This window comes from Miniopterus natalensis, chromosome 4 (genome assembly GCF_054644295.1).
Source record: "Miniopterus natalensis isolate mMinNat1 chromosome 4, mMinNat1.hap1, whole genome shotgun sequence".
NCBI classification, from domain to species: Eukaryota; Metazoa; Chordata; class Mammalia; order Chiroptera; family Miniopteridae; genus Miniopterus; species Miniopterus natalensis.
Window position 1 is genome coordinate 39874950 of NC_142084.1, and position 9720 is coordinate 39884669.

Sequence of the window (9720 nt, forward strand, 5' to 3'; positions counted from 1 at the left end):
TGCTTTTCCCATGATGTCTCATGCTTTTATTACCCTGAAATGATAGCGAATGGGATAATGAGCGCTATTCCTTACCCCTTTTTATTGTCCATATTTTGAACTATATTGTTATAATTTTTGTAATTAAAAAATTTTAAAACAATAAGTGTATTAGCTACTGTCTGCCAATGTCTTCAGCAGTACCGGTAGCTTGTTCTGTTTTTTTCCAATAGGGATGTATATAAAGTAGCCAGAAAGTACAAGATGTCATAACATGGCCATCTTTCTGGAATGATCCTTTCATGCAAATATTTGTTGGGGGAAAGTTAAGCAATTTAACTTTCAAATAATTTGAAACACATACCTTTATGAAGATAGGTTTGGATGTACCAAGTACCTTGGTTTTTTTCCTGGAAAATGGGGGTAATGAGAGATTGGCCTGGGATTTCAATGGTTCTTGTGTGTGGAGCCTTAAGCACAGCAGCTGCTCCTGATGGCATGAACTATGCCCTGAGGTCCAAACTTGGAGAGAATTTTAAGTCAAAATGCAAGGTCTCAGAGAAATTTTGCCCAGAAACCTTTTCCGGCTCCATCCGTAGATTCCCAGTGGAGGACTTTTCATTTTCTTTGGCTACTAGAGGAAAAGTTTGAATATATTACCTCTGTTTTCTGGATTCCCCATACTTTACCCCAGAGCAGTGACTTTAATAGCAGAAATTTCAGGCATTGCGGCATTCATTCAGTTATAAATTTCACTTATAAAACATTTATTGAGGTTTTCATGATTTGATTTGTTTTAAACCAACCTATTCTCCTTCCTCCACCCCCACCGTTGTGCCTGAAACAAAATAAATGACCCAGTATTATTTGGCATTCATCTGATATAAATCATAACCCACATTGGATTACTTTCAAGTCTACATTATGGTCCTACAGAAAAGCATAGTTCTGAATGAGGACTACTCTCTCCCTCTTAACACTTCTCTGTGTCTAAAACAGACAAGCAAAATTAAACAAAACAAAACATGCAAAACAAAATTTATTTTATAAACCTGGACTTTCTCTGAGTTCAGAAGAGAATTTTTATACCAAAAAACCAAACCAAACCAAACCAAACAAAACAAAGCCCACATATACAAATTTTGATAATGTTTAACCAAATCTTAGGTTGGAATCTCACCCTTGAAAGGACTAAAGTCACAAGACAAGTCTAGTTGTCTGGATATGCTGTGAATGAATGAATGCTTTTAATTGCACAGTTTTAAGTGCCTGTGTCACTCTGTTAGTTACTATGGTTGAGCACTGCATTCAACTCACCACAAAGTATACTCAGTACATAATGATAACATTGCATGTATATTAATGGCCAATGTCTTGCATCACATATACTTTGGGTGTGCAGTGTGAAAAAAGTCCATGGTCCCTGCTGCCATGGAACAAATATCTTAAAGACAAGTTATGATCTTTTTTTGTAAAAGGCTCTACTGACAGCACTTTAGACTTTACCCATTACTTTTGTTTAAAAATTAATACAATAAAATAATTGAGTATATGAACATTGGAGGGAAATGATAAATGTGATAATACCCCTTGTTTCAGATGCTTGGTCAAAGAGCTTATATCTGAGTGAAAGCTCTTTAAATACATAAATCACCTAAATTCACCGTTCATTTACAGTGGCACCTCGGTTTTCGAACGTCTCCATTGACGAACACTTCCATTTACGAATGCCGTAAACCCAGAAGGAAATGCTTCAGTTTTCAAACACGCCTCGGAAGTCGAATGTATCACATGGCTTCTGCCGAGGGCAAGATCCTGAGGCCTCACTGTTGGCTGTGGATCCCTCGGTTTTCAAACCTTTCAGAACTCGAAGGGGCTTCCGGAACCGATTACATTTGAAAACCGAAGCACCACTGTATAATTGAGTAGCTTGTCGAAATGGAAAACAGGGGCTGGGGTAGGACAGAGGGGGCACCTCCAGTTTCTCTACCCCAGGACTGTGGACCCTTTGTTGCATGTCTTCCCATCTTTCAAGGGAAGCAGGAAATCTAAATTTTATTGAGAAATTTCCAAGTAGTGGTACATAATACCAAATGAAATAACATCTGCGGGTCAGATCTGTGGATCACCAGTTTGCAGTCTTCTTCTATATATGCATAACTCCCAATAAGTTATTGTAACACATTCTCTGTTCCCATCTTACATACATTGGACCAAAAAAACACAAAAACCATGTAATAAGTCCCTCAAATACCATTATGTGTCACAGATTCATAGACTCTCAATTTTGAAAGTCGGGCTATCACTTTAGTCTAGCTTTACACTCGATTATCCCTAGTAATGAGGCAGACTCTAACTAGACAGAAATTATTGTGAGATAGTTCTTTCTTAGAGTCAGTCAAAAATCTATCACTTCCTTTCACACCCATTAGGATGGCTATTAGCAAACAGAAAATAACAAGTGTTGGTGAGAAATTGGAACCTTTGTGCATTGCTGGTGTGAATGTAAAATAGTGCTGCCAATAGGGAAAATAGTGAATGTAAATAGTGCTGCTACTTTGGAAGACAATACAGTGATTCCTTCAATAATTAAATATAGAATTAGCAATCTCACTTCTGGATATATACCCCAAACCATTGAAAGCAGTCACTGTGAACACCCATGTTCATGGCGGCATTATTCACAGTGGCTAAAAAGTGGAAGCGATCCAGATGTCCACCAACGAGTGAACAGTGGTGTATACATACAATGGAATATTATTCAGCCTTAAAAAGGAAGGAAATTCCTACACATGCTACAACATGGATGAAACTTAAAAACATGCCAAGTGAAATAAGCCAGACACCAAAGGACAAATATTGTATGACTCCACTCACATGAGGTGCCTAGAGCAGTCAGATTCTCAGAGACAGAAAGCGGAGTGGTGAATGCCAGGAACTGTGGGGAGGAGGGAACCGGGAGTTATGGTTTAATGGATACAACATTTCAGTTTGGGAAGAAGAAAATTTTCGTTGGCGATGGCTATACAACAATGTGAACATGCTTAATGCTGCTGGACTGTACCCTTAAAACTGGTGAAAGTGGTAAATTTTAGGTTATGTAAATTTTACTACAATAAAAAAATATGAAACAAAAATCTGGCATTTCCACTCTCTGCTCTTTCTTCTGCCTTCTGAAGCCATACCCCACAGATCTGCGCTTTTACATGACTATCCTCCAAATACTGGCAGAGAGCAGCCCTGGCACTTCCCAGCCTCCCTTTTCCCATCTTCGCTGCTCTCCTCTGAGTCCTCCCGGTCCCTCTGGGCCCTGCACTCGGGCTGGAACATAGCATGCATGCAAAGGGAGCGGGAAGATTACCTCCCTGTCTAAATACAGACTTTCAGGAGGCTGTCTCCCATGGCATGACTCAAGTGTTTTAGGTTTTATCTCATTTTCTTCTGTTTCTACAGCATCATTAGTGTGGCTCACTTATTTGCAAATGACAGTTAATCTCGAAGAAAAGAAGCAGAGAAAAGGAGACATCCAGGACTGTTATTTCCTCATTAGACGTTTTCAAAGCCGATCTATAAGCACTACTTTAATTTCTGAGTTCTGGAACTGCAGCATGGACAGATCTTGAGTTTCCAGTGAAATTAACCTGCACTTAAAAAAGGCCCCAAAGGGGCTGTCTGGTTCATCATGAACTCTTCCGTCTGTCAGAAAAGAGGAGAGACTCTGAAAGATGCTAAAACACAAGCTTTATTTCTCTACACCTTGCTCCCACATTTTCTGACACTTTTACTACTGAAAGGTAAATGCAGTCTTACAAGTTTAAAAGTTAAATTTCTAATAAGGGCTTCTCCTACCCTTAGGTATCAATAAAGCAGAATCTGCCTCCTTCCTGTAAAGTCCTCCCTAACCCTAAAATACAGGGACCCTTTTATATTATTTCCAATTTGGTATTTGCCCATACAGGAGAATGCAATAAAAAGTCACCTCCTAAAGGAGCTCTGACAAAATCGGTGAGGACCTCACAAACTTTAAGGCATACCAACTTATTTTCTTCTAAGAGAGACAGGGAAAAAAAAAAAAAAAAGGCTTCCTTGTTCAAATGGCTAGCTTTGCAAAGGACTTGGTAAGGCCTGGGGGATGCTGGGAGTTCCCAGCTTGCCGGCTCCGGTTCCACTAGGTCATGTTAAATATGAGTGCGCACACAAGAGAAGGCAGATGACCTCAATTGTCTCAACAGGATGTAGGACAGCCAAGGGGCGCTGCAGCAAGTGGCCCAGGCCTTCACTATTAAGAGCTTTAAATATCACTGGTATTAGTAAATGAGCAGCTACAAGCAGTGTCATAAACTTTACGAGTTCACAACACAGTGTGACAAATCCTTCTTGAAATATGGGTTGTGGCTGAGGGATTCCTGAGTGTGCTGAGTGTGGACGCGAGGCAGACAAGCCAGCCAGAAAGGTCATTTGTCTCTCAGCCAAAGTCCGTCCATGAGCAGGAGCATTATTACTTTTCATTATTAACTATAACGGCAACGATACATGTTTTTAAGGCATTTGAATGTTGCAAAGTGCTTCGACATCATTCTCGGTTATTCCACCCCACGGTGGAGCAGGTAGAAGGCCAGAAGGAAAACATCGAGCTTAGAGGCCACAGAGGCCGCCCTCGAGACTCGGGCGGAGTTGGTGCCCGTGGGAAGTCACTCATTTATATTGCTGAAACGTAAAAAAGTCAAAGGGCTTTTTCTGCTTGAAATGGCCAGAAATGTTCAATGTTCCCAAAGCAGACTTCAAAGTGTCAAAAATTCTGAGCGCTTGGGTTTTTTTCTTTGCTACCCCGTGTCCTTTTAGCTACCCACTCCCCATCTCCCTGTGCCTGGGACAGTTCTTCTATATTCCAAACCCTTATTATCTAATACGTAAAGAAAATAAAAAGTGTGCGTGAAGGAAGAAGGACAATGCATTCTTGCTCAAATATCCGATTTTACAGAGGCTTTTGGAAGGCGGAGCCATGCTGAGCACCACCCACTCTTCCATGCAGGCCCCAGCTCTGGGTTTTCCATCACTTTTTGCATTTTCCTATTCTAGTGCATACTTAGTAACTTTTAAAAATGTACAAGGCAGCACTGTTGTCTATAGTCACAGCAGATCCCTAGAACTATAGTCACAGCAGATCCATCTTCCTTAACTGAAACTTTATGCCCCATCGTAAGCATCTCTCCCCTCCATTGCCCCCAGCCCCTGCCACCACCATTCCCATTTTCGGAGTCTATAAATTTTCCTATTTTAAATACCTCATGTAAGTAGAATCATGCAGTATTTGTCCTTCTGTGACTAGCTTATTTCACTCAACATAATATCCTCAAGGTTTACCCATGTTGACACATATTGTAGAATTTCCTTCGTTTTTAAGACTGAATAATATTCTATCATACACACATGCTACGTTTCCTTTACCCATTCCTCTGTTGATGGGCATATATTTATGTTGTTTCTTGGCTATGGCAAATAATTCTATAATGAACACGGGTGTGTTGATATATCTTCCAGATCTTGATTTTAATTCTTTTGGATAAATACCCAGAAGTGGGATTGCTGGATCATACAGTAGTTTTATTTTTAATTTTTTGAAGAACTTTCCTCCTGTTTTCCATAGGGATTGCACTATTTTACATCCCACCAGCAGTGTGCAAGGACTCCAATTTATGCACATCCTCACCACCATTTGTTATTTTTTTAATTTTTGTAATAATGATGCTAACGAGGCAATATATCATTGTGGTTTTGATTAACATTGCCCTCATACTTAGTGACATTGAGAATCTTGTCATATATCGGTTGGTCATTTGTATGTCTTCTTTGGAGAAATGTGTATTTAAGTCTTTAGCCTATTTTTCAATTGAATCATTAATGTTGGGGGATTTTTTGCTTTTGTTTTTGAGTTGTAAAAGTTTTTTATATATTTTGGACATTAAGCCCTTGCTTATGAGACAGATAGTTGGCAGATATTTTCTCCCATTCCGTCACTTGCTTTCACTCTGTTGCTTGTTTCCTTTGCTCTGTACCTCATGACTTCTAAGAGCATGGACTGAGCACTCAATAAATTGTTGCTGAATCGAAAGCGACTGAATAGAAGAAGAGAAAGATATGGAAGATTCTGTAACAGTGTAAAGAGCTTAGGCTTCCACAACGGATTGCACAGAATTCATGAAGAAGTCTTCAACGAAATGGGGAGCTATTACCAGGGGACACTGTCGGATTGTACGAGAGACTCATTTTAGCGTGCAAAAAGAGAGCTTAGAAATAGAGCAGCCCTCCAGAAACGGATCTCTGGAGTAGCAGGTACCACTCTCTTGGTTGCAAAATTCTCTCTTCAGGAAAAAAGGAGACGTAATAGCTCTTTGAAAAGCCCAGGGACAGGCCTGCTCCAGGCCTCCTGGGAGTCAGAGCTCTACCGGCAGCACCGGGCGGCTCTTCTCTTCCCAGCTCCTCCTGCTGGCGGGGCCTGCACGGGAGCCTCCGCCTGGCAGCCGAAGGGAAGCACAGCTCTAACCTCTCTCAGGCCCGCCATGCAAGAAAGAGGTTCTCTGTTCCCAGAAGTATCTGTTGTGTCTCTCTGAATTTTATTGGCTTTGATTCCGTCATTCACTTACCTTTGGCCCAGTGACAGTACTTTGGAAGACTGTGATGAGGCCCAGGTCACCTAGTAGGATGACTCATGGTGTGTGTGTGTGTGTGTGTGTGTGTGTGTGTGTGTGTGTGTCGGGGGGAGGACAGTGGGGTACCCCCAGCCACAGGGAGGGAGGATGAGTGGAGTGGGGCTCCCCTGACCACAGTTATAGGAAGTGGGGAATATGGACGCTGAGTGGCCAAAAAATAAATGTCCACTACTCTTGGCTCCAGAAAGGAAGCGTAATGGATTGGCTTGGCATAAAAGGCCTGGATTTGAACTAAGAGGTTGCAGGGAAGTATGCTAAGTATTGGATTCCCTAAGGACAATGAAAAAAGATCATTAGCAAATGTGGAGGAAAATTAGATTCTCTTCTTCACAATTCTTGTGTCCTGTTATGTAAGCAATTTCTACGATCTGAGGAGTGGAGAGGGGGTGTCTATTTTATTGCAACATTAAAAAAGAGGCAGGGCATTGATTTTGTTTTAACACAGCTTTGGCCTTCAACCAGGGGTGTGGGTGTGAGTGTGGGTGAGGCTGAGGGTGAGGAGAGAATTACCTTTCTTCCTGAAAGGGAAGGGAGACGTCCCCTAGGGATGCTGCTGTATAGGAGGAGTGGGTGGTTTTTCTACAGCTGTTCTGACTGGATTATCTTCAGTAAGTCATTTCTGTGCCACAGAGAAGTTGAGTAAATGGCAGAGGACTTCCTGCCTGGGCTGAAGTGTTAGACAAGAGAGCTTGGTAGATGTCTCGTTTTACTGCATCTTATTGTATTTAGTACAAAGAGGAAAGGATGCTCCTCTAGCCCTGCTGGTAGCCAGAGCCCAGTCACAAGAGCAGATTACCTTCCGCCAGGCTATGGTGTTGGGGGTCAGAGAAGAGAGAATGACCGTGTCCCTGAAAAGGCCGCACAGAATTGAGATGCCTGCTCACCTCTCCGCCTGCTCTAAGGCAGAACCCACTTAAGACCAGATCAAACAGACGAAGGCCCCCATGCTATTTTCTTCAACACTGTGAATGGCTGTTCCTCTTGAGCAACAAGTTCCATTGAGCCATAATTGGAGCATTTTGCTTCCTCAGAGGAAAAAGAGAAAACACAAAACAGAATAAATAAAATATTTAATTCAATTCAGATTGCAACTACCCTATTTCATTGTCATACTCTTTTTTTCCTAATGGAAAAAATATATACTTTCTGTCCCATATTTGAAATACCATTGTAAAAGCAGCAAAAATTAAAATTCAGTGTGTTCCTTTTAGAGAGTGGGGGGAGGGTGGTGTCAGTGTTGGGGTGTCAGGTTAGAGGCTGTGCTTTCTGCTGGAAAACACGCGCACACAAACCCAGAAACAAGAAACTTGGAAATGACTCCAGCTACTTCTGTTCTGTTTTGACCAACAAAAATGTCTCAAAATGTTTTACTTCTCATGCTTCCTTCTTTCACTTAAAAGAGAGAGCATGCCGCTTTAGTTAATTGAGTTAATTGACTAGACTTATACACTGAATACTGATTTCCTCCTCCTTGGGGGAGATGGTCTTTAGAATTTTAGACATGGACTTCTAGTATGAGACCATGACTTGAGCATCTGTCATTAAACTCAGCGGGTCTTCTCTGAGACAAACCTTTCTTGTCTTCCACTTTTACTTTCTTTCACTCCTTGTCATGCCCCCAACCTTTACCCCACTCTCAACATCACCTGAAGGAACCTAAGGAGATGAAGTGATGACTTCAGACTCAGAAGCAACAGGATGTGAAATCCTGACACAGGATGTAAATTCTGGATAATTCAGTTGGCATCCATCCTCCCAGCCCCCTTTGAATGAATAAATGCAAGAATGAATGATATTCCCTCCTACATGCTAATATTCAACTTTCTCTGTCCTGATACCCCCTAGTGCTGCCCTAGACATAGCTTTCCCAGTAAATCTCTGTTCCCACGTCCGTCAGCAGGATTTCACTATGACCTTTTACCCATCTGCACCTTCTACCATCTGCCTTCTGCCAGAGGCAATCCCTCCATCCCATTTTACATTTTTAATTTGGCCCCTTATTTCATCGGTTTAACTGAAACCTGGATTTCTGTCCTGATGCAGTTCTCTTACCCACCTTCTCCAGTAGGGACCACTTTTCTTGCTCATGGGCTGAGAAGTGAGAATCCCTTCCCTGAAGTTGGCTGATTGTGAGCAACATTTCCACCACCTTCTCTTCTTTTTTTTTTCTTTTTTTTAAACATATCTTTATTGATTTCAGAGAGAGGAAAGGAAAGGGAGAGAGAGATAGAAACATCAATGATGAGAGAGTCATTAATCGGCTGCCTCCTGCACGCCCCCGACTGGGGATGGAGCCCGTAACCCAGGCATGTGCCCTGACCGGGAATCGAACCCCTATCACCTGGATCTTAGGTCAATGCTCAACCACTGAGACACACCCGGCCAGGCAAACACCTTCTCTTCTGAAGTTTACCATGGGCTTCTGCCAGCCTCTTTCCACTCTCTCCACCATTTCTTATCTTACAAACTTCCATCTTGCTCAGTGACTCCAGATCTGGGTTCCACACGCTGCCAAAATCCATTGATATTCTGGTGTTCACATTAATGATACCACCTCCTTTCAGTCTCTTGACCTCTTAGCAAGATCTCAGGCAGGAGATGGTCTGGGACTCTCAGCTCCTCAGTCCTCCAGGGCCCCTGGGAAGGCACAAAAGTTACTACCTCAGCTGTCCTCTAGCCTGAACCCAGGAGCTTCAGTTGGAGTCTTCTTTCTGCCACTCATGACTTGCATGAGCATTGGCGAGTCACCGCACCTCTCAGAAATTTAAAAGTGGGAAGACAGTCACACCTATTTTCTAGACCGATTGTGAGGATTCAGAGAAAATTATGCACACGCAAGCATCCTACTAAAAATGCCATACAAATGTTATATCATTTTGCTTCTATTACATAGTATGACATTTTAGAGGGAGAGAATCTGGTTGAAAGGAGAGAGCTGCAGAGGAACGCTTCAGGACAAAGGTGGAGGGGTGAGGCTTGAACTCGGGAAAGGGCACCACCTTTTCTGAGATAAGAGGGGGGAGAGAAAGGC